Source organism: Aythya marila, assembly GCF_965140915.1.
Source record: "Aythya marila genome assembly, chromosome: 13".
Classification (NCBI taxonomy): Eukaryota; Metazoa; Chordata; class Aves; order Anseriformes; family Anatidae; genus Aythya; species Aythya marila.
Genome location: NC_139054.1, coordinates 4,504,388 through 4,530,197, shown reverse-complemented (window position 1 = coordinate 4,530,197; position 25,810 = coordinate 4,504,388). Strand labels below are relative to the sequence as shown.

Genomic DNA, 25,810 nt, shown 5'->3' with positions numbered 1-25,810 from the left:
CTTCACAGGAATAATTTCCCTTCTGGTATGTGACAGTACTTAATGTATCTACCGGAGACTGAAATGAACGAAATGTTATATAATTGTAAATCTGGTGAAATCTGCTCCTATATGAACTAAATACTCTGAGACACCAACATGTTTAAAATGAGATGCAGGTTTGTTTAGGGCTGAAGAAAATAACATTTTGTACTTTTCAATCTAATTTCTGATTAACAATATATTCTCATCTCAAGATTGTTAACAAACTTAAATTTACAAAGACAGAAACAGAAGGGGATGACATAGGTACATACAGATAAATGCCTTCAGCTGACAACTTCTACAGAAAAACATACATGTATCTAGCTCCACGTACAGAACATGCTGCTTTGCCTTATCTTTAAACCATTCTGCCTTTGCAAAATTTAAAATAATCTCGAATAGTATTTTTGCAAGATAAGCATTCAAGAGTTCTTTCTAGAAATAATTTTTTAGTTAGTAAAATTTCAGCTCCTACCAGGTTAGCGTCTTTTTCAAATATAGCTGTATTAGCACACCTACATTCTTGCCATCATTCAGGTGAAAAAAAATTACTTTTCCCCTTCCGCTTCTGATTTTATTCTCTCTGTCATAGCATAGAGTGATTTACTCCCATGGACCAAGTTGCAGTTGTTTAAGAAATTACTGAATGCAGTAATTGTCTTCGCCCTTTACTTACTGCCTTTCAGCAGTATCATTTCCCGGTAATTTAAATTAAAACATTTCACTTTACAGTGAGACAGATTAGGAACACTAATATAGTTATTCCATTTCAACTCTGCAACCTGCTTTTCAGTGAGAGTAACTTCCTGTAACATTCCAACTAGATCTGCAAGGTGTATCTTTCCACAGCAACAGGATTTAACTGTAAAGCATTTTCTGGCTTTGTGATTTTACATAAGGAACAACATGATAGAAAAATCGAATCCTGCAAGTCTTCGTTTATGAAAAAACGCATTACTCACTGGAGTAATTCAATTAACCTGAATAAGATTACTGACAGCGGTGAGAATTGCATATGCAGTTTATGTGGCATAGATACTGCATTACCTGCACTATTTCAGTAATTCACTGACTTACATGTACTTGCAGTACTTCAGCAGGTCAGCATGATACGTCGAACAGGTATTCAGGAGTGAAGAAACAGTGTTCTACAAACAGGCATTTTATAAATCCATTACAATACTAAACTCCATTTAAATATGTAAATAGGGAAGTCATCAGCAGATACTGATTATCATTAACAGTAACAGTATGGTAGCAGCATGAGTTTAATGAAAGAACTGTGGTGATATTGTACAAATATATTAGGTTGACTAATAATATTTTTAATTGTGTGCATTTTATTTGTCAGCACATCTCTAACAATTACTTGCTAAAGGAGTTGCACACATGCATTCAAAAGGCTGCCCAGGGAAGTGGTGGAGTCACCATCCCTGGAAGTCTTCAAAAGACGTTTAGATGTAGAGCTTAGGGATATGGTTTAGTGGAGGGCTGTTAGCGTTAGGTTGGAGGTTGGACTCGATGACCTTGAGGTCTCTTCCAACCTAGGAAATTCTGTGATTCTGTGATTCTGTAATATATATATTATATATTTTATATAAATAAATAAATAAATAAATAAATTACATTGTTTCCAGACAAAACAGCAACAAAAATGTATGGGTTATTGCGAACACTTGATACTTAAACCTCTTCAAAACTAAATTTCAGAATAGCAGCATGTCCTGCATGTACTAGAAAGCACAATTGTGTCAATTTTTCCTTCTCTATTAGAAGTTAAACTAAGAAAATAAAAAGGGATCCTGATGTCCGTGGAGTCATATTTTAAGCCTACAGTTCATTTCTGTGCATTTAAATGAAACAAATTTAGAAATAAACCAAATTCCCTGCCCTATCCCAAATTATTCTGTAATAATATTGATAGAGTTGTCTATAAATCATAATAATTGATTAAAATATTGCATATACATGTACATATATCTTCCAAATAAATTTATATAGTATATTTTTTGATTATTAACAAGGTTATTAATGTTACACTGCTCCTCTCCCTCTAGTTTTGAGGATACAGGGGATTTTAATTGCACTAGAAACAAAAGTTTGTTTTTAATCAAGAAAGTTTTAGAAAATAATTTCAGGGTGAGTACACAAGTCAAAATTTCTAAAGGGTTCATGAAAAAAGTTTTCCAAATCAATTCTGAAATTCCTGATAGTACCAGTAAATAATTTAAATTTAAAATTAACTAATAAGAATTCCATGAACTCCAGTTTTAGCCACAGTAAAGGTTCTACGGACTACAAAATAACAACAAAAAAACACTCAAAGAGGTAAATCAGGAAAACTGTGAGGTGGAATTTCCTAGTATTTCAGTACTAGTATATTGTTATCTTTTTTAAAACGAGTCAAAGCCTGAACCATTCTATAAAAACTATATTTATTTTGTATTAAAAAAATATAGTAAAACACGGAAATAACAGTCACCATTATTATAAACCATGTGAGATAAATATTAACAAAACTTTTTGTAATGTATGTTATCCCTGTAGATTTTCCTGAAAAACTAATAGCATAGACATGTAACGTGCAACGTTAGGAGTTTAGTAGAAAACTGTCTGGTCTTAAGATAAAAAAAAAAAAAAAAAAAACAGCAATGACTTATCATTCTTGAACTTCTGGATAATAAACTGTCCTTAAATGGTCATTACCTGCCTTTGTAAGCAGTTCAAGGAGCAGCTTTGAACATCTGAGAACTATTCTATACCTGTGGCCCTCTGTGACCCTGTGGAGCAGGGGGGAGCAACATTACTCAAGTCTTCTGTTCAGACATACGATGAACACCTTACGCCATGAGAAAAGTGTTGTTCTGTAAGCAACCTATTTATGTAGTTATAGCTGTAAGTTGTCTGTCATTTGTGTCATAGCACTGATGTGAATACTATGGCAACAGCAATGCAAAGAAGAGAGGAGCAGGAGGTACTCTCCAACAACCAAGCATCATTCTCAAAGACATTTACGAAATCTGAGCATTTCTAGAATTCTAAAATCCTGGAAGAAAATGAAAGGCTAAGGAAACTGCAAATAAGGATGACACAGTCAACTAAAACGGAACATTAAGTGAAATTGTCAAAAGAGAGCATGTGAATAATAACAGATGGTAGAAAAAGAGATGAACTGAGAAAGACAAGCAAGATAAAAATACAAAAAGGAAAAAAGAAAGGAGCTGCGTAGAAGGTCAGTCACAGTACAGTGTGTGGAAAAAACCTTTCTTGATGACCAAAACATAGAGATGAAATAAAAAACAAAAAATACACAGAATAAATAGAGTTGCTCAAGTCTGAAACACCTGTCGTAAGCTCCAACATTCAACAACACTTAAAAAAAAAGGAGCATAGGCTGGTTAAATGAATTGGGAATACTGCATTGAAGTTCACAACTGCTACAGTATCTAAACATTGAAAAATAACAATACAGAAGAAACCATGAAAATTACTCCCATTCTTATCTTCATATTCCCAAACTATTTTAATTACATAGACTAATTTAGCTATTATACCACTTCTTTTCAATATAATATCCCTTTCATTTGCTGCTAGCAACCCTTGACCCCTTAAATAGGCGTATTGAAATAACTATGTTAAAAGAGTATTCCTCAAAGCAAAAGATCCTCGTGACATGGTCTCTCTTTTTCCAGACAGTAGCACAATTATAATATTATCTAACTGAAGACTGAGCTATTTGTAACTATTACAGTTCAGAAAGGCTCCCTCTGAAGTGCCCACTGACAATGAAACAGTTCTGTATTTCAGAGGTTCTGAATTGCTGAATCCTCTTTGATGTTGATACAGATTTCAATTTTATTCTGTAACTCTCAGCTGATAGACCATTAGGACTGTTTTCTGGTACCACAGATTTTTGGTTTGTGTTTTTTGTTTGTTTGTTTGTTTGGTTTGGTTTTAGGTGTAAGTCACTAACATAGCTGAATACAACAATGTCTACCCTCATCATACTTACATACAATATTTTACTTCGGACTGACCAGTTTTGATGGCAGTTAACTTTTTTTCCCCCTTTATTTCCTTTTTAAAAATAAAAAAATAAAAGTAAAGCTTTTACTGTTATTTCTTACCACTTTTTGATGACAAGAAGAAACACTCTATAGCCTGGCAGGAATCTCCCTCTTCTTTTTAACACCGAAGAAGCAAATGATAACAAACATCCTTAACTCATTTTCACACTCTAAACTGTTTCAAAGTGAAATTATTTTGCAGCCATCAGTATTTTCCCACCTAATGCACTCCCTACATAATATACTTCATGATCATATTCAAAGAGAAAGACCTACCTCAAAGAGGAACAGACAATTTGCTATATTCTCAAGGCTTTCAAATTCATTCCCTCATATGATTTTACTCTAAATCCACTAAAGGACTGATTTATTCTTAGATCTATTTTTTATTAGTGTGATGGTACTGACTTCAATGATGTTTCTTTAATATGATTTTTTTTTCCAGAGATGAACAAAATGAAACTGAAAGTTCCTATCACCAGATGAAAACACCACCTAACACCCATTGAAGTCAACAAAAGAATTAAATGACCGTGAAACAACTTGCTTCTGCTGCTCCATGCTCTCCTGATTCAGCCTTCACTGCTTTAGAAACAGAGTATTTTTAGGTTTATTTTTGTTTCCTTCCTCCTACCCTACCCTACCCCTTCCCCCTACGCTAAGAAATACTCTTTAGCTAAAGAAATTACAAGTTAACAGGCAAAGGACAGATTCCTGCAGCCACATGAAGAAGCAGTCAAGGTGTGTAAAACAAGCTTACTGAAGCTGAATTACATATTCCTGAGACTAATCTATAACTAATACGAGGAGTGCTTATTAAAACTTTTATCAAGATGCTGGAAACAGTGAGCAAAACCACAAATACACAACAGGCAGTAATTATGCTGTACAGACAAACTGAACTCAATCACTTTGGTATCTGGCATAAACAGTAATTTCTTTTAATTGTTCCAAATTAATCCCTGTCAAACTGTTTTACTAAAATGGTAAGCACAATCCTTGTTTGGGAAAACGCATAGCAATCACTCAGCAAATATAATCAAAATACCCTGTAACTTATTGAAAAAAACTGTGAGAATATGCGGCATAAAGTTTATAGAGCTGTCAGCTCTAGGAAATAGTAGATCCTGCTATTAGCATTGAAAACAGGTTTGCACCAGAGCTGCACAGAAAGCTAAGGGTTGAGGACAGAAATATTGGGGAAAAAATGGTGAAGATCTCCCTGATGATAAGCACAGCTGTATAAGTATTCTTTGACAGAAACACCATGATCCATTTAAAAAAGCAAACAATTCTGTTAAACACCGAATGCTACAACTCCAAAGCTACAGCACTGAGTTTTAGTGAATACATATTTGAAATTGTAGAGCATGACAAACTTTCAAAAACAATGTGAATCATACTATTAGTAACTTGATTTTTTGCAATGTCATTTTCTTATTTTTTTTGTTTTTCAACACATGAACACCTTTTTGCATTAAGTGAAATTTGCTCTAGTTTTATTCCTTGAAAATCTGTTCATGCCTCAAATCTGAAAATTAAATCTCTAATAAAGCAAAGAAATATCATCCATAAGCTAATGGCAAGGGCATGTGATATCACAAAAAGAAATTACATGAACATATGTGATCATTGGATGTATTTCAACTTCAAATGCATTTTTATTCAAAAGAGAAAGTAAATCTGATTTTAGTCATTTGTGTCAAATCCTTTGAAGCAGTGATTGTCAAGATCACCTGTTTCATACATAATGCATTTTGCATTATTGACTTGCTGCCAGTTAATAACTTTCATTATTGAATAGAAAAAATACACTTCACAGTGCCTACTAAACGATTCAAGTATTTCTGAATAAAAATGGAAATGTTGCTTACAGATGAATGCTATATTGTCTATTACCTACTCACAGTAAATATGATTTTGACTAGAGCCCAGGCATATGCATAATGACATTTTGTCATTGTAGGCTATCAGAAATCAGACCACTTCTAACCTCAACCCCCTTCAGTTCAAAACAATGAGACGATGTAACTGAATTAACATAAACTTCTCAAAAATTCCACTTTTAAATGTATTGTTCCCAAAACATTTAGAAAAAAGTAGTATTTTTTCCTTCCAATTAAGGTTTGCACTATAAAAAGAAAAACTATTTACATTTTGAAATCCTTGTTAAACCCAGGTATCTGCAATATTGCACTAGTTGCATCAAGTTTCTGAAAAGAAAAAAAAAAAAAAAAATTGTCCCCTGGGTATAAGGATTCATGTATTAAATTTCAATTAATATCAGAACCTTACTCTTTCTGTAGATTCTCTTTTTAGTCTTAAACTGTCATATTTCCATCAATTTCTCTCTATCTCAGCATAACACACTCCCAAAAGCCCAGGCATCCTGCGAAGTTGACTCTCAGATTTTTTTAAAAGGTCTTCTGAGTACAAGCCTGAAAGGAAAGGAGGTGCTGGACTTTACCTCTATTATCTTCTCAGTGTGTTCGTATGATGTAGGACTAGGAGATTACAGTAACAAGGCATTTATAAAACATATTTTAGGATTTGTTTATTCCAGCTTCTCCTCTGTCTGTAAAAATGGACACTTCTGTTCCATTTCTAATGCTGTAAGGCTCATGAATGAACACATTCAAACATACAAACTTCATATGCTAATGCAGTCCTTAATTAATGTATTCAATTAGTCACAATTATAATTAATAACTAGCTAAGAATCAAATAAATTATTACTGACAATAACAAAAATAAGCATAAGAATAAAACGGTACAGGCAATTTCACGTTTACTCTGTTATTCCTGCAAAAACTTCACAGCAGCAAAATGTTTCCTATTCAACCCACTGCCTTTAAGGAAAGGTTTACAAAATACAGAAAAAAAAAAAAAAAAAAAAAAAAAGTTTTAAGATTCTCATGGAATCACTTAGATAAGAAACTAAACATTTTTCATGCACTAGCAGTGCAGCTATCCATTTTCATATGGGATTTTTTGTCGTTTTAATAGATGGCTTAAATGTAAATGAGATTTTAACTAGAAGGTACCGATCAAAAGTTTAAAATATAAAGCATATCACAAAAGAGGTTTTCTGTATTTTGGCGTACAATTCTCACCAGTAAACAGCCTGTTTGTCCAAAGTTGTCACATGCAACACACAGATGCAATACAAAAGAATAAATATTTATAAATAACAAATTTAAACACAGCCCTGGAAGCTGTAAGAATGTCATGCACACACACACAAATTACAACAGTGGAAAAAAGTCTCTTAAGTTGTATATAAGTCCAAAGCTAGGAAAGTAATCAGATTCTTAGCTACTTTCCCCACCTAAATATATAACACAAATAGAACATTGCAGTATATAACACAAAAGATTCTTTTATGAGAAGGTAACATCAGACAGCAAGCACTTTTCCAAGGGTAGAACAAAACCACCTGAACAGAAGTTTTATTAGAATATGTCAGAATCACACACCTGCTACAGGACAGGGGGGAAAAAAAGAAAAAAAGAAATAGGGAATAAGTAGACATCACTCCACTAACTTTCCTGGCAGGCCAGTTTTTTCCTGAGAGGCTCGCCTGAGCTCAGCTGGCTTCAGGGCTTACCGGTCCCTCCACAGCACACCAGCCTCTTTTAGGAAAACCCATCCTTTTTCCTCACCTGGATGCCCAGACAGAGGCAGTACTTCTAGCTGTGGAAGGCCTTGTGGTATAAATTCTGGGGAGGCTGGGGCAGTATCACTGTTGACACTTCCCCCTCACCAGGCCTGAAGGTGGGACAGTGCTGTGAGGGCCACCGCCTTCTTCTGGAATGTTCCTGCGGAGGCCACCAGCCTCCCTACAGCTGGTACAGCTGCTTTTGGTATAGACTTTCAGTGGTATGAGAAATAATTCCCGTATTTAGTGCTGCAAAGCACTTCAGGGATCTTCCAAAATGAAAGGTGCTGTATACACTGAAGATGTTAGCAATAACAGCTGCAGTGCCATGTGGTTTTAGAAAACTCTACGAGGAAAAGTGAACCACCCTCCTCCCTCTACTTACTATAGGAAATAAAAGTGTATAAAAGAGAAAGGAAATCTGTTTGAAATAAGATTTCTCATTACTTACTAAGTGGGACACAAATAGCATGAGTTTGATCCAAGACTGATAGTTAATTGCCATAAGATCAAGCCTCAAAATTCGTATCTTACAACATTAACAGCATGCATTTATCTCTCATGCTCTTCTATCACTCAAATTCAGTAATACCATCCGATTATTTCCTTGTGACCCAACTGTCTATAATTAACTGTTCTTCTAATGTTAAGGAGGAATTCTCTCCTTGCTATACCTCTGTAGCATAAAGTGTCCTTCGTTTCAATGCATTGCTACCATGCAAGTAATCAAAGCTAGTAGTAACAGCAACGGTTACTTTATACTGTGATTTCTGCAAATTGAGTTATTTCACATTGTTTGATGTAACTTTTAATCAGAGGATTAATAGGAAATTAGGTATGAATTTCAACAAAATGTAATGCTTTATATACTAATGGTATAGAACTGAGCTTTTAGTGACTATATGGGCATATGCACAACTAATAAAGGTGCCAACATTTATCAGGAGAATTAGTCTAAATATTTTAGAATTTTCACTCTAATTATTAAAAAGTCTACTGCTTTATTGATATGTATAATAAACCATTTAATTCTATAGTTTGTATAGATAAAAATATAAACTGTTTTTCTCTGCTATTTAAACAGGGAAAAAAAAAAAAAAAAAAAAAGCAGAAGCACACCCCTCCCCCCTCAGCCAACCAACTCCCCAAAAAGCCCTACCACCACTGCAATCCTCTAACTGTTCTGGTAAAATACTTTATAGTGCATAGCTTCTCACATCCTGACAGATCCCCAAACTGCTGTAGAGATTGCAAACACATGGATTGCTTCTCAAAGCACTGAAGTTCTGTGCCAGGAGCACTACACTAAAGTGATTCTGGAAAGGGGATTGAAAACTAAGTTATCCAGTGGAAATGATGGAGCATAGCTCTTTAGACTTGGAAGAAAACATGCACCAACATTCAGTTGGACTATTTGTACAAAAAAAGAATAAATAATAAAAATAGAAAAAGTCACAGAATTGGATGGAACAGAATTATAAAGATACTATTAAATGTATTCTAGCAAATTGATGTGCAGGACCCAATCCTCTACTTCAAATTTTGTTTTACCTCTATAGTGGAGGATCTGGGAAACAATTTCCTATTAAACTGATTCAGAGCCTACTGAAATCAGATGCATCTTCTGCAGGGTTTACAAAATTTGCCAGATTTTCAATTTCCATTTTGCTTTGGAATTTCAATGCCCTGTTATCTTAAGAGTAATGTGAGAGAGCCTACATATCTCAACAACAGAACTTTATTCAGTATTTACATAGAATCTTATGTGTCAACATTGAATTCTTCATTTTAAATTCTATTACAAATATCAGGCCATATCAAAATGAGCTATACTCTTGACTATAGCCTATTGTGGTATAGTAGATGCTTAACAGAATCTCAGAAAAAATGATTTTTAAAGTTTTACAGGAATCCACATTTTTTTTGAAGATACTATGACTCCTCCCTATGAATTCATATTTAAATAATGGAAAATGTGCTATTTGCATTTCTTCACTACCTCCTCACTGAAACTTGTCAACAATTACAATTAAATAAAAGGGGATTTTGAAGATGTACAAAATATTTCTTGCTAGAAATACACATGTCCATTGAGTAAGTGTGGTCAGCCAATGATCATAGAATCATATAATGTCCACATGTGGCATAGACTAAGGGTTGTAATCTATAACAGGCAGGTTTGGGGTCTTATTTGTCATACCTCCTTCTACATTATTCTGACATGCTGCAAGGATGAATGGCTTCTTTGAAGGTTTTTAATGAGAAAAAGAGGACCCCACTACATTAACAATGAGAACAGCATACATTGGTATATCAGAGTCCTATAGATCATTGATGTTCATGAAAAAGCTTTTAAAAATTATATTGAAGTGCATTTTCTGAAAGAATACTATGGACCCATGATGCTTTTTATCATTACTGGTGCCCTGCACAGAGCATTTTTGAAGAAAATGGAATATTGGTTCTTGAATGCAGGAATTAAATGAGGAAAGCCTTAAAGGAATAGTGTGAATAACTATTAAGGTTTAAAGGAGAGGTGTAGTCTTTCCCTATTTTGTCTAAACGTCATGCCAGTACTCCACAAGCCCAAGTGAAAAAACTAATTTTGCATATAAATGGAATGACTTCCCCATTGAAAACAGCTTATTATTTAAATGCAAAAGAAATATATAGATATAGAAAAAGAGCACAAAAAATATGAAAAACCACACACCAGCCTACTAGCTGAAGTAATCACAACACAGAGAATCTTTGAATAACGTGGGATCGTATTAAATACTGTATCATTTGTAAGTTTTCATGCTTCCCATTATGATAATACTGGCTGTTTCAGTCAACTAGAAATGACCAAAGGCTTTTCAGTTATTTCTGGAGATTAGATGTTTGTATTAGTGTTGTAACAGAAATGTTATGAAAATACCAGATAAGAGTATTCCTTTTCATCAGCTAATTATGCCTCCAAATCTAAGACCTACCAAGAAAATGGATGTTTTACTTTATACACAAAAGTTGTTTTGAATGACTTCAGCAAGATCAACGCAAATGACTGAAGGACATAATTGTATGCTGCTTGATGAGGTATAAGAACAACAGTGATAAGATTAACTGCTCCTTCAATTACCGGTGTAAGAATTAGAAATATTGATTTGTGATTAAGTGTGTAGAGAAAATAATATTTCAAATCTTTATCCTCTGATGGTGTTTATGTTAGTTATCAGTTAGAACTCTTAATGATTTCCAGTAAAATTACAGGTGCTCAGAACTTACAAAATTCAAACCCAGAGTGTGTAGTAAAGAAAACTTGCTGTTGTGTTACAAAAATCTGTCAAAATTCAAACATTACATCATCTGTGGTATGTATTAAGCCTTAGAGCAAATTTTCCAAACACAGTCGTTCTGTTCTGCTATAGGGTCTGGATGTATTAAAGCATTATGGTATTGAAAAGTAGCCACAATTTCTATTAATAATTATTAATAATAACTATTAGGACCCAAATATTAAATGACTTAACAAGATTATTGGAATACTTTACTGGAACCTAATGACAGTAGTCCCATACATATTGTAAAGTATTATGAGAGATTTTGAACTTTCTCAAACTTGACACTATTAAAAAGAGTGATATAATGCCTTATGTCTCTATGGCTTTTGCAGGCCTATTTGTCTAATACAATTCCACTGTATTTTATGAGACTTGGTACATGACACCTATTTTCTCATATCTAGAGATGATGATTTCCTAGAGGCAGTATAATGTCTCACAGTGATGTGTCTCTATGCATCAGTAGAAGCATACATATCATCTATTTGTTGACTACTGCCAATACCAGCATTAGTGATGTATTTTTGTTTTGTTTTGCTTTTTTTGATTGTGTGCCACATATCACTTTTTTTTTTTTTTTCTTTTTCTGACAGAGTTTGAGGAGGTATATTATTCCTTAGTGTACAGTGTGGATGGATGCTGCATTGTTTCAAATGGAGAATAATTCTCTGTATCTGAGGGATACTGACAAGTCTGCTTTTTTTAAAATCAGTTCAAGAGGTTTATGTTCAGGCTTGTCTGGAATGTGAAGGCATACACTTTTTGATCAAATCACAAAAATACAAATACTTGTAGTTCCTCTTCTATCGTCATGCAATGTTTTCTTGTAGCAGAAAAAATGAGACATCATGGAACTTACTGTGTCAAGAGTATTCTGCCATGTATTTGTTAGTGTATTCTACTCTTACTCAGACTAAAACACACAAATATGAGCTTGAGATATATATGTTTGTTTGTTCCTGGAAAAATATATTCAGTTATCAGAATCCATTGTTTAAATTCATATGATTTCAGGAGAAAAAGGAAACAAGTAATTATGCTAGTCACACAGCATCCTTTCTGATACAATTAGACACCAGTGCAGTGGGGTTCTCTGTTGTTTCTTCATTTATTAGTTTCAACACAGAGACATTAGGGGAATCCAGTTAAAAAATATCTGCAAGATGAATTTCTAATAAGCTGATGACCAAAATAGTGTTGTCTGGAATGCAGATTACATTCAGATGTATGCTTTTCACATGGTCTCTGGAGAACAGTAAAAGCTTTGCACTCTCCTTGACTGCTAATATTTTAGAATTCTATCAGAGATAGATAAAACAATCATTAGAAATTCAGCCATCTCATTAATCTTGCATTTGACCTGAAATTAAAAGGTTGAATAATCATATTTAAATAAACCTATAGTTAAGTATTTAACAATACAGTTGAACAGTAAAACTATTTTTTAGTATCAAAAATTTTATTTCATAAAATTTAAAGTAATGCAAATTATACAATTTGTTGTTTTATTTCAATAAAAGGAAATGTCTGAAAGCTTAAGCTTAACACCCCTCAAGTCAGTATTTATCTCCACTAATGACACTCAGCAACGAAAAAACGAAAATTTTAAAATTGCTGAAAATAATGAAGAGTTTATCATGTTTTGTTCCAGCACAGGGCTCAGGTTGCAAGACTTGAGGAGTACAGATTACTTCTAGACTTCAGTTATTTTAAAAGAAAAAAAAAAAAAAAAAAAAAAAAGCAAGATGCTGCTTTGTTTACTTAATTACATTTTGTTATTGTTGTTTGTTTGTAGAATGCTGAGATTGGATTGAGTGTATGTGAGCAACTCATTCTTAAAATGTTAGTTTTTACATTTGCTCCTTAGAAGCATTAAGTAATACTGACCCTTTTCATGTTTCTGAGCATAATTCAATAACCCAAGTAAGTTTCTAAAACAAATGTTACAACTACCTTTTATTTGCTAGTTTTTAACTTTGCTCAAAAGAACTAAGAGCTTATGATTTGGAGAATACACAGATTAATATCCTCTCTGTTTGTGGGCACTTTTGAGCTTTTATAGTAATGGAAAGGAAAAAGGTCGCATATAGGCTGATATCTCAACAACACCAGCACTGATAAGACATTGCAGAGTAAGAGAAGAATGTTTTCACTAGAATATGAATGAGTTCCTGGTCTTCCTTAAGCAAATGTACAGAGAACTAAATATTAATTATCTGCAAGAAAAGAGCAAAATAATTGTGCGCTAAATTGGATTTAAGTAGGTTGTACTATCTTTAGATTTCCTATATATGCACATATGACTTTGCATGTGATAGTTCAAATGTATCATCCTCTATTAAAAATGAAAGATGCTTTATTTCTTTATTTATTTTCACCCAGTGCTTTTGCAAATTGTCTTTGTGTAAGTCTTCATTGTTATGTTTTAGCAAGCAGGCCACCTAGTGCCTAACAGTAACAAGTACTCTAATGATCTTATAAGTTTGCTAAGAATTAACACTACACTTGGTTGACTGGCTATCAAAATCATTTTACTTTGTTACATTTCTACAAAAATAGGAGAATTCAGTATTTTTTCCCATAAAGTGGGATTTTGACAGTTTCCTGTAATTTTTTTTGAATATGGAATAGATACACACCTTTTTCTTGTTATGAAAGATCGACTCCTTTTCTTTAAAAACTAATTTTGTGAGTAATCAAGCTACTTGTACAATTTCAACCTCTTGCTGAAAAAATAAATGCCAAATCTTTTTCTGCAACTAAGATTTTCTATTATTCTTGGACACATAATTTCTCATCTAATAGACTGAAGAACAATGTAGAATTTTAATAGTGTGAATGACACATCTGGTATTACCATTGCAAGGGGAATTTCCTCCTAATTTCATTTGTGTCAGTATTTTAGAGACCAATTCAACTTCTTTTAAGATAGTTGGCAAGGTTTGTGTAAACATCAAGAGATACAGTGCCTATTAAGCTTTCTATTTCATCTTGGTGATATACTGCCTTCCTGTACACTCACTGGAGTGAAAATTTAATAATCTCAAGAAGCAGACAATAGTCCCTCAACATAAACAAAGACTTTGTTTCTATACTCAGTTATAAATTACCTTCTATGCTTTCCCTGGAACAGCGATATTTGTGGTAAGACTATGTTCCAAGTTATTAGAAGATACTGAAAATATTTTATTATTCAAATTCTATAAACTACTTTTCAAACATTCTAATTGGATACGGCTCAGTGAAAGTAAGTGAAATCACAAATGGTTTAGGGAGAACCAATGCTTTAGCCCTCCTAAGCTCCAGTGGGACTTAGGTTCTCACAGCACTGGGAAATGTGTATCCAGTGCAGGCTATCTCAGCCTGTGCTCTTAAAGTTCAAGTCGAATACTATTTCTAAAACCTGTTTATTCTGGAAAGTATAATACACTGAAACTTATCTTTCTGCTTCATTTTGTAAAGTTAGAACATATGTCTGTGCATTTATATATACATGGTTCACATGAAGAAGAACTAATGAAAAGCATTCAGTAAAATGAAGTGTTTGTAACCTATCTAAAATTTTCATTTGATACAATCAAATTCCCCTGTACCATTTTGTGAGATTTTAAGGTTACACAGTAAAAAAAAAAATAAAAAAAAATTATCCTTTCTGAAACGGTATAGTCCGGTATAGTCTTATTTTCAGTTATGATTTTACAGTAGCCAGTGTTAGAAGGGTCAAGGAAACACATCCATACCTGCTTGACTAGAAACTTCTGCTTTTGTGATTTGATCCACAATATCCCTACTCAAAAGTTAAGAATAGCAAAAAATAAAAATATAAAAAAATAGAACTACTGTTTATTCTCTGCCTCCTCAAATCTGGGCACTGGATGATAGAGCCACTAACACCTGTGATAATTAAAAAGAGTAAATGAACCAGATTGTGACACGACCATGAATATGACCCATTATGGATTTTTCATTGTATATGAATGAATGTTAAATTCCTCTACTACCATCATGAGATGTAGTGAGAGAGCATTCCCAAAACTTCCCAGAAAATCATGGGCTAAATTGATCTCTAATGGGGCTATAGTGGACAATATACAAGGATTAATTCTCAGTTTTGCTGGTCTTTCACAGGCTGACAGAAATTTTACTTTTCTCAGTCTTGAGAAATCAACGTTGAAGCTGAATCCAAGAAGTGAAAATGTCAATGCTGGCTGCAGGAATGGCAGCACTATCAATGCTGTCTGTCCTGTGCTGCCTAGCAGTTTTCCTTTAAGAGTGATGACTGTTAAGGAACTTGCTTAATCTACACACGTGTCTGGAGTGGAGGACCTGTGACTGGTTGTTGTCATCAGCGTGTAACATCCCTTGGGTGACAGGTTCTCTCATTCTTCTGAGTGCTCATGCATATTGACAAGGATGCTGCCTGCCAAAAATGACAATACTACGCAGCGTTTCTTTGGCTGTATCCAGCCTCCTAGATTGCTGCATGCCACTGAACAGTCTGATAAACCAGACTCTTTTTCACAAGTATCTCCTGCACCGAGTGTATTCTTTCAGATCTTTAAGAACTAAGGTCCTTCCCTGGAAACCTCAAACTTCTTTTTCTGATAGGGAGGGAAGACTTCAGGAGAGTTAAGTCATGCACAACAAGCCTTGTCCTATTAGAAGGCTAATCTATAAGGCTCAGTCTTTATTCTTTCTATCCTCAGCATAAAACCAGATTAGGAATAACAACAAAAGGTTTTGGTTTTCTGATGAGCTAAAGCATACTGGAGAGACAATGGAGTGGGCAGTTGTATTTTCAACAGTGGCATCTGTTCAAAGCTCGAGTACCATGTACTGCTGCAAGAGGAACGTAGAAATTCCAGCATATCTATGTATCAAATCTAGTCCTGCAGTAGAAACACTACTGTTATTTGGAAAGTGGTTAATCACTTCTAATTCTTCTATTTGAGGAAATGGCCAATAGTATTAGCCATGCAAGCCTCTGTGCACTAATGTAATTAGTCTTATGCATTTTAAGACCAGATAGAATGGTATTAGAGAGAATGGAGGACTATTTTAATTGGATGATGGCAAAATCCCTCTAAGCACTATGGCTGTCTCCTGTGTTCAAAATCCTACAAAAAGTTAACAGATTCCAATTGTTTTCTGCAGTAACAGTATTTCTATCTAAATTATATTAAATGTGTCAGCTCATTTCCAGAGTAAAAAATGATAAAAGCACATTCAACTTCTGCAAAGCTGATCACTTTAAAGAAAAAAATAAGATAATTAAAAGCTGTTACAACTGACAATACAACACTGCAGCTTCAAAATTCTCCACTAATTACAGCTGCTAACTTTTAATAGTAACTGTAACAGTGAGTCAGATTTGACATTACAATAGCATCCCAACCTCTTCTTTGGGAGAAAGGCTCTTGGGAAAATACAATCACAAGGTGAAGATACCCAGCCACAACCACTGCAAGTTTTAAAAAGACTGTGATTGCTTTCTTTTATATTCTTGCTAAGGAATCTAGATTAGTTCCCCTTTGAATGCAATCTTGAACCAGGTCAAATGTTACCAGGTGGAGCTGAGTCTCTGGCAAATTAAGGGGTCTTAAAGGGAATGAACACAAGTCCTTAAAAAGACCTTCTTCAATAGGTAATTTCCGAGGCAACTGTAGGGCTGATATAAATAGCTTCATACTGTTCCTGCTCTTGTAAGGTATTTTCATGGTGGGACAGACGAAAGGCATTCTGAAGCATGCCGTACTTCTTGATTTGGTATTAATTAACCTTTTCTCAGTTTACTATTAATATGCCACAGAAGGCAGAGAAATTTTGAAACCGCTGTAGCTTAAAATAAGTGGACGGATGTTTTTGTCCTCCAGAAAGGAGGGATGAAAACAAAAATTAGAACCAGTTGGCTTTTATTCAACTGTACAACAGTTGTTGACTCCTGGTCTCCCAGTCAGACAGATCAAAGACTAGGGCAGTTTGTACAATTGGCATTTTTTTCTACAAAAGTAGGATACAGAAGTGGTAGGGACTGAATTCTTCATGAGCACAAGCTGAGAAGTTTCTCATGATCGACATTTTGTCTAGGACTTGAGAAGACTTGATAGGTCCTGTACTGTGTATGTTACTTGCAGCTTTAAAATCTTAAGGCTGCACATCCTTATACTCTAAGGACACTTACTGACCCTCATGTGAATTTAGGGGTATGTACTGTATCTGACAACCTTTAAACCACAGTGATTTTTAAACCAAATCACTTTTGTTGATTTTTAACTGTCACTGAGAATTTGCTTACATAAAGTATTTCCATCAGATTGTATTGGTGATACAACGAACAGAAACTGCAAGATATCTTAAGAAAACGCATATTTTATTTTTGTCTACATCTACTGTACATCTACTCTGCTGAAATGAATACTAAGATCATTTTAAGATCAATACACTGGGAGAAATAGAAACCGAGTCACATTGTTTTCAAGGATAGTCAGCACTGTAAGTTTGTCAAATTAATGGGCAATTCTTTGTGGACTTTGTCCCTTATCCTGGCTGTTTCTCCCAGTAAGCAAGATTAATATTAAATAATTCTTACTGAGGAAATCTTTTGGCCTCAAGCTAATGCCAGTATTCAGGTATGGAAGAATTATTTCATTAGAGTTTGACCTGCTACACTTCCAAGGAGAAAAAAGAGTAGAGAAACATAAGGCCTGGGTTTTCAATGTCAGAAGTGTGCTCTGATTTGTGGTTTTGCATAATTCCCAAAAAGTCTATTTTGAGAAAGGGTGCAACAGAACAGTGAGAAAATATTTAGTGTTGGCTTACCATCCCTTAACCTTTCTTAAGATCCAGCTACTTGGAAAATTCACATCTCTATTAAGACTGAGTTTCAAAAGGAACCACCATCCTGTTCCCGCAGTAGACAGCAAGACATCAGTTAGACATCCTTTGTCACAGGGGTTCACAGCAAGGGACATTTTTGCTTGTTTTGTAATTATTTCAAACAATGTGGCCATCATGGAGTGAATCATGTAGAACAATTAGTAGGGACCCATACATTGTTGCTCTCTGCTAGGACATTTTCAGAGGACTTAAATGATAATCATGTAAAACCATTTCAAGGCTACTCTTGGTCTGACTACACCCTATATAGACCTCGCTTATCAGGCAATGTTCAACTATCCTGAACCTATGACATGGGGAGGAAAAAACATTCTCAGTATTGCCTCAGGCCTCATCTGGTATTAAAAGTAAGTGAAGGGTAACATTTCCTTCCATTTAAAGTATCCCAAGAGTAGAAGTTAGTGGAAAAAACTTTGAAGAGCAAATGAGGAAGGTTCTAAAAGAAAAATACCCAAGGGATTGTATCTCAGACACAAATATATATATATTTTTTTTTTTAAATTACAGGTGCTCATAATTACTTGTAAGGCAGAAAACTAATTATGGTAGTCTTCAGGGAATTTAAACATAGTAAATACAGAGTGAAAAAAGGCTGTTTTTTACAGGTTATTTGTATACATTGCTTATACTTTCAGTTGTCACTGGTATGTAAACATTTACTGTTTTTCATTTTGTTGTTACACATAAATTTATTTTTATGTTAAATAATGAATACACCTCAGTAAATAACAAAATATACCTCAGTTCTTTCTGAAATTTCTGCTTTTGAATGTTTTTAAAACTTTTCTTCTTATAAACGGAATATTCCTGTGCTTGCTCAATGTATTGCTGCTGTATATAGTGTATATTTAAAGCATGGCAGAAAAAGTGTAATTTTCCTTGAATGTGAATTAATGTGTTTTTATACTAACATAAGTTATAAACAGTGAAATATTTTTCATGTTACTACATAAAATGGCAGTTGTACTAGAACAGAAAAAAAGATTTTGCTTAAAATATTAAAGTCAAACACTCAGAACAGCTTAATATTTTTTGAATAAGGCTTTTGCATATATCCGAGTTACTGTTATCTTCTACATACTACATATTTAATCATTGTTCAGATGCAAAATACCACAACCCAAGGAAAATGTGTACAAGCTGTAAGCCATGTGTCCCTCTCTGCATGTCAACCGTGTCGGCAAAATACAGAGCAGAGAAGAAAAATATCAGTTTTATTGTATATTCCTTAGCTAATGGATTACTACAGCATGTCTGAACTCACCAACAAGTTGCAAAATTAACCAGAATAAATTACAATTAAGTATGCTTTTTGCTCAATAAACTATGACTTCTCAGCACTGTGGTTTATCACGTATGGTTTCTAGTTGCACATTATACAGACAGGAAGCTATGAGCTTTAAACATCTCCTTTTGCACTGACATTAATAAAACAGAAAGGATGGGAAAAGTGAAAGAAAAATATTTTTCCTTAAGAGAAAATTAGGTTCCCCTCTCCCCCAATTTCTTACCTGATTTTTAAGTAAAAGTATTGTAAATAAAACAAACTAAAGACTACCCAAGTGTAATCCCAGTAAAGTTAATGGAATAGAGATATAATTAATTTTAAAGAACAGTACAGCCCTGTATTTTGATTTGTATTGATGTTCCATTGATTTGGGCAAGACTCCCATTGGTCTAGTTCAATTGGAGTCAATGTTAATTTTGGTGTGGTGTGTGAGGGATTCACTGTTGCAGTATTCCTGGTCTTACTGTGGCATAAGCCATCTCTAATATTATGGCATTGCAAGTCTTATCCCCTGAGTGTTGCATTTGATGACACCAATAAACTCCACTTACTGTAGTAAACTACATTAAAAATCTCATTTTACTAACTAGAGATTGCATGGACCCTCTCTGTGTGTTACATGGCTTTGAAACGTAGCACCTGGGAAGTAAAATCGTGTGAATGAACACTTAAAGATCTTTTCAGCTATAAACTTTTTCCTTCGTACAGCTAATTAAGTGATCAGTAGGTCTAACTCTAATATTCTTCGTTTATGTACTTTCCACTTAGATCTAGATTCATTTGAATCTATATAACAAGCTGTCTCGTTATCCATTCCCAGTGACAAAGTCTTATATGGTCAACCAGTAATTAATTAGCAAAAAATAGCTATACCTCTTTGCATTTGGCAAAAACGTGTCTAGTTCTACAAGTATGTTAATGAACAGACATATTACCATGTATAATTAGATGAGTTATAGCAGTCTAGCTATAGATAAAAAAAATGATAAACATGGTTATTCAGTTTCTAAAAATAATTTCAGCATATTAATTTGCATGATGATACTGTCAGTTTCTCTGAAAACTTTTTTTTTTCTTCTAAAGTAAGGCCGCTCAGACTTTTTTTTTTTTTTTTTTAAAGTATCTCATGAACTATTTCAGTAATGGTGATTAAAAAAAGTCATTGCAGATAGACCATTTCTTTTTCTTGCTACAATGTGGACAACTGAATTGCTTAGAACTAGGTTCATGAAATATGTGGGTTGCTCTTTGGAAAGCTGGATGTATAATCGAGCTCTGTGGTTAGTCCATGAGGAAATAATTTAAGAATTGTTTGTCCTTCTGGACCCCAAGCTGACAGAACCAGAGATGGTGGCACAAAATTACCAGTCCCACTTCTGGGTCTGCTAGTCACAAACAAACTAACCAGGTTTGTGATAATCAGTGGCAACCTTCTCTGCAGTCACTTCTCCATGGTCACTGATATCAGTCAAGATGCCAAGGTGACAAAGGAAGACAAGTAGCAGAGCACACTTAAGAATGCCACTCAGCTTAGCCAGGGACTCCATTCTGATAACGCAGGAAAAGGAGCAGACATACGAGACCTGCTTGGTTTCATGGGGAATCCATAGCTGAGCTGGGGTGCAAAAAGGACACACAGGACACGTGTGATTCCAGGACGGAGCCAGGCACTTTACTGAGGTACACAGTAGGAGAACAAGAGACAGTCAAACTGAAACAGGCAAGGTTCTGGCTGGTTAGATAAGAAAAAAAAAAAAATCACTCAGGATAATTAAGCTTTGGAACAGGTTGCCCAGGGAAGATGTGGAATCTCTCTGTGGATGTTTTCAAGGCCTGACTGGGCAAAGCCTGAAGCAACCAGTTCTGAATTCAGTGCTGACATGTCTCTGAGCAAGAGGAGATTGGTCTCGAGACTCCCAAGGTTCCTTCCGATGTGAATTATTCTGTAATTCTATAAAAAATTAATCGCAAGGATAAAATACAGGTATAAATATGAGCTTGATTTGTGGGATGCAGTACTTTCATTTCTTTAATCTTGTGCCAGGGTAAAGGTATAAAAAATCTTCACAGGAATCACATTTGTGTCAGGTCAAAAAGTCTGTGTCAGTTTTTTTAATATCAGCCAAAGATTATCAAAGACAAAAACTTGATGAGCATTCTGCATAATTGAAAAAGCAAAAACTGCTCCTCAGAACTATATTAAATAATTCTTAGCAGTACCAGACTTATTGGGCATGTTTTTCCTTTCTGCTAATGAAAATGATTTGAACCATGAAAATAGGTTCATCTTTAATCCCAAATACTGATTCAAGGGGGAAAAAAAAAAAAGAAGTATTCTGTATGTATTATGGATTTGTTAAACTAGGCAGCATACCTTGAAAAATGGAAAATTTCCAAGCAAATGGAAAAAACATTTCTCACATGATGTAAATAGCACCTATTACCATAGTTAAGCACACCATTTTACGTTCAGTTCAGGAACAATGATTCAGTGTTTGTTATAACAGTATGCATTTTCAGCAAGAGAAAGCATTCATCCTCATCACCAAGTAAGTTAAAATAATGTCTGTGTAAGAAAATATATTTTCCACATAATGAGAAAAAAAAAAAATAAACTTCATGTAGTATTCCAGATTTTGAAATGACTGATTCAAAGCCAGAATCTACAGAATGGTTTTAAATGGATTTCTGCTTGTTGTGGTGCCAAGTTATATCATCTCCCTAGCCTGGTTACCAGTGTTTTGAGGAATATGTATATATGAACTCTCAAAGACAATGGAAATGTACAGGTGTTACAGCTATGCATCTTACAGGCTGTAGTGTCTGCAGACATACAGCTAGAGGAGCCCGTAATGTCCACCTATTACTTTCACTGCTGCTTCATAATGATCAATTCTAGAAAATGACATTGTGGTCTCTGTATCTGCAGACCTTAAAGAAAGTTTGGCCTTTGAGAAATTACACAGTCATTGTACAAATAAACTCTAACAAAGTGGAATAAGTATTCTGCCTTTACAGATGGAATTAAACATTCAGGCACAAGTGTCTGATTTCCAAAAAACCTTCTGAAATCAGGAACAATGTTCTAAGCAGTAAATTCAGATTTGTTTTTCAATCTGTATCTGTGCAGTTGTGAACATGTTATATAAAATAGCCCTTTAGAAATTAATTGTAATCCCACAATTTCTCATAAACAAGTATGTTAGTTAATTTAGTTTGTTAAAAGATTAAATATAGTAGGTAACTGAAATTGATGTGTGTTTTATCTAGGTGCAATTCCAAAATAAATAAATAAATTAGCACTTCAACTTTATGGTTACGAACTTTTTAAATGGATGTAATAAATAAAGGATGCCATATCACTAGTCAAAAGTTAGAATTACCTCAGACATTTTCCTTAAGCTATAGAATGAAAAAAAGGAGAGAGAAAATACATCTTTTCCCCTAAACTTATCTGAAATTATAGCCAGTAGGCGGTCGTGCTTTAACTTTAAAAAACATGCCTGATCTTTATGACTTTCTGCCTTTATATTCCAGCAGGGCTTATTTTTGGTTCCTTTCCAACTGAAAAAATGGACCATGAGTTTCTCTTCAGGTTTAAAATAATTAGTAAACCCTTAGAATACTCATTATAAATAGATCAAAGCTTCAACCCAACTTCAATACAAAGGCAAGCCTCTTAGATCAAACTTGAACTACCACCCATCCCACATATGTCCTGCTGATATCTTACTTTGGGTTCTGTTTAATTATTAACAACAAAATACTGAATAATTCATTATTTAAAGAAAAATAATAAGAAATTTAATTTAGACAACTTTTATACCAATTACATTTTCTCATTTCCTTTTTCTTTCTTTTTTAATCTGGTATGTTTTTTGCCGTAAAGTTAATGGTCCAATCCCTCATTTATAGGTGAAACAAGTCTAAAGGAAGTCAAAAAAAAAATACAAGCAGGAGGCAGTGCACATTAAACAGAAAGGTGAAAATAAAGATGTTTCTAATGAGCAAATTCTCTTACTCTGCCAACAAGTACCTATTAATTTTTGACAACACTCCCTGACATACTGCTGCCAAGGCAATTCTGAATTAAGGTATACTAATGTGTCCCACAAGAAAGACAAAAGTGTGCCTGGATGTTACTGACATCTACACTAGCCAGTTGAATCCGGACAATAATCTAAGAAGAAGCTACATTAGGAATCTGAATTCTGGAAAGAACTAACGAGCTTTTTATATATCAAAAAGTTCTTTTCTGTGCAGTCTATAGCTTGTCTGAATGGAAATAGTCAATAAAACCTATAAAAGGTTTTGCTAAATGATTTCAAAACACAGTACAAAAAATACAAAATTTGCAAAATATTTTGAGGTTTGTTCCTTTAATATACGAAAAATACATGAAGTCAAACGCATGATATGTACTGAAAGCTAGCTTCAATTTATAAAAATAATAGCAGAAAGGTAGTTTATTAGTCAGCTGGCAACTGAAATTGATAGCACAATCTTTTTTACCATGAGCATTTCAGTATTTTCACAGGTATACTTGCCCTGCCTTAGGTCTGGCTTGTATGCTCAGCATTTACAAATCAGAGCAAGCCCTTTGATATCAAAGTAGCAAACGCATGCATATGAAGGAAAGTGTAACACTATAGATTTAAGAGTTAGCATTTTCCGTTTGGAACAGCATGTGCATCATGTGTAATTTAAGAAAAAGTCCAAAACTTTAAGATCTTTATTTTCCTCTTATTCTTTTAAACTTCTACCATAACTTGAAACTTATTAATGTCTTTTAAGAACTATTTAAAAAAAAAATAAAAGTAAGAAGCTTGCTGCAGCAGCCTGTTCACTGATTCAAACACACTGTGTAGGTAATGATAAGGTCTGCAGTATCACTAAAAAGCATTTATTAGTGAAAATGAATAACAAGTCCCTTTTAAAAGAAAATACCTTTTTACATGGCATTAGTTCAAATTATCAGTATATATCAAAAATAGGATCACTCTGCATAAAACAGGAAAATATACTGTAAGCACCTTTGCATTTATCAACAAAAATACATACTATGGTGTAAAACTGGCACTAAAAGGTGGGACTTAAACTTGCACATTTTCTGAGAATTTTTTTTGATTCTGTTGGGTCAGTTTCATGTAGGTTGACCTGTATATCACCAATATGAAAGCAACTATTTAAAAATAAAATCAAACTCAAAACCAAACTTCTATGTCTCCAATACTATCTTTGAGCACATATAGGAACAAAGCGCAAACTCTGCACTAAGAATGTAATGTCGTCTTCTGTATTTTATGTCAATTTTTTCCTTTCCAACTTGCTGAGATGGAATTATGAAACTTACAGTAACTGCTCTCACTCCAGGAACAGAAGTCCATACGGTACATACCTATTTTCACTTCATATTGGTTATTTAGGAATAAATGTATTCACTGCACTCACTTCATATTCCTAGATTGTTGAGGCAAGCATTGCGTGTTTGTTTGTACATCACCTTCAGCAGTCAATCCTGATGAGCACTTTTCAGTTCTCCATAATCTAAAACTCAAATTACCCTCATTTCCAAAGGATTTATTTCATGCCAGTATTATTTGTCAGGCAGAACATTGGCAATGCTGAGAATCATAAGAAGTAAAGAAATAAACACAATAAAAGTAATTTTAAAATAAAACCCATGTTATAGAAATCATCTAACCCAAAAAAAGAAAAGCATGTAAATATTTCTTCAAACATAACATTTCTTCTCGTTCACTGGTTTTTCTCCATCCTAAAAAAATAGTCTTTGCAGTTGCTCCACAGGACTGAAAACAGTATGAAGAGGAAAACATGTAGCAAACAAGTTTCCCCTAATTCTCCCAGATAAAATACACACATTCAAGCTTCAGTACTGCAATCTCAATAACTATTGCTTGGTATTCTTCCATTGTTTTTCCCTTTTACACTTGCTTGAGTTCGCCATATAGATTTCAACAGCTGCACAGTGTATAGTGCACAGTGTATTACTGTGTAGCAGTTAAGACAAAATAAGCAGATCTTTCTTTGGGTTTTTCATCCCCACCAGTCTAAGATGTCTCTATTAATTCAAATCCTCTGGTATAATTTATCTGACAAAATGAGGCACCAAATGTTTGCCACAGGTTAGAGAGCAATGTTGAAATGAAATAAATTACTCTGTGCTGCTACCCTAGAAACAGAAAATGAAGTGAGGTTCTGATACATTTTGCAACTGGGTGGGTTGAAGCTGCAATGTGTTTTAATTTAGATGAGATTGGAAATTTTTGTTATATCACACTACTGCGACTGAGACCATATCAAGTTTAACTGATAGTTGTAATAGAAGGTGTAACTTCTTAAATTTAAGATTAGCCTTAAAAACAAAACAAAAAATTATCTAAATGGTTACCTTTTTTTTAGGATGCATGATACTAATTTTAGTTGATGTTCATGTAATTAATCTAATTTACACACATTCATATGCATTCACATTCTTACTAAAGCTGGTTTTCCCACAGAAAAATAAAGCAAAAATTATTCAGCAGTTGAA

General features: G+C 34.1%; 1 protein-coding gene across 4 annotated transcripts in view; it reads right to left on the bottom strand.

The window, feature by feature from the left end:
* Nucleotides 1-25,810, bottom strand: part of PCDH11X (protocadherin 11 X-linked) — a 472,078-nt gene that overhangs the window by 424,729 nt on the left and 21,539 nt on the right. Inside the window, exon 1 of one of the 4 annotated variants that reach the window (XM_082771005.1) lies at nucleotides 1,102-1,127. The exons of the other annotated variants lie outside the window; for them this stretch is intronic. The gene's annotated coding sequence lies outside the window, so the exon portion shown is untranslated. Of the gene's footprint in view, nucleotides 1-1,101; nucleotides 1,128-25,810 lie in introns of those variants that run through there. 4 annotated transcript variants of the gene reach the window in all.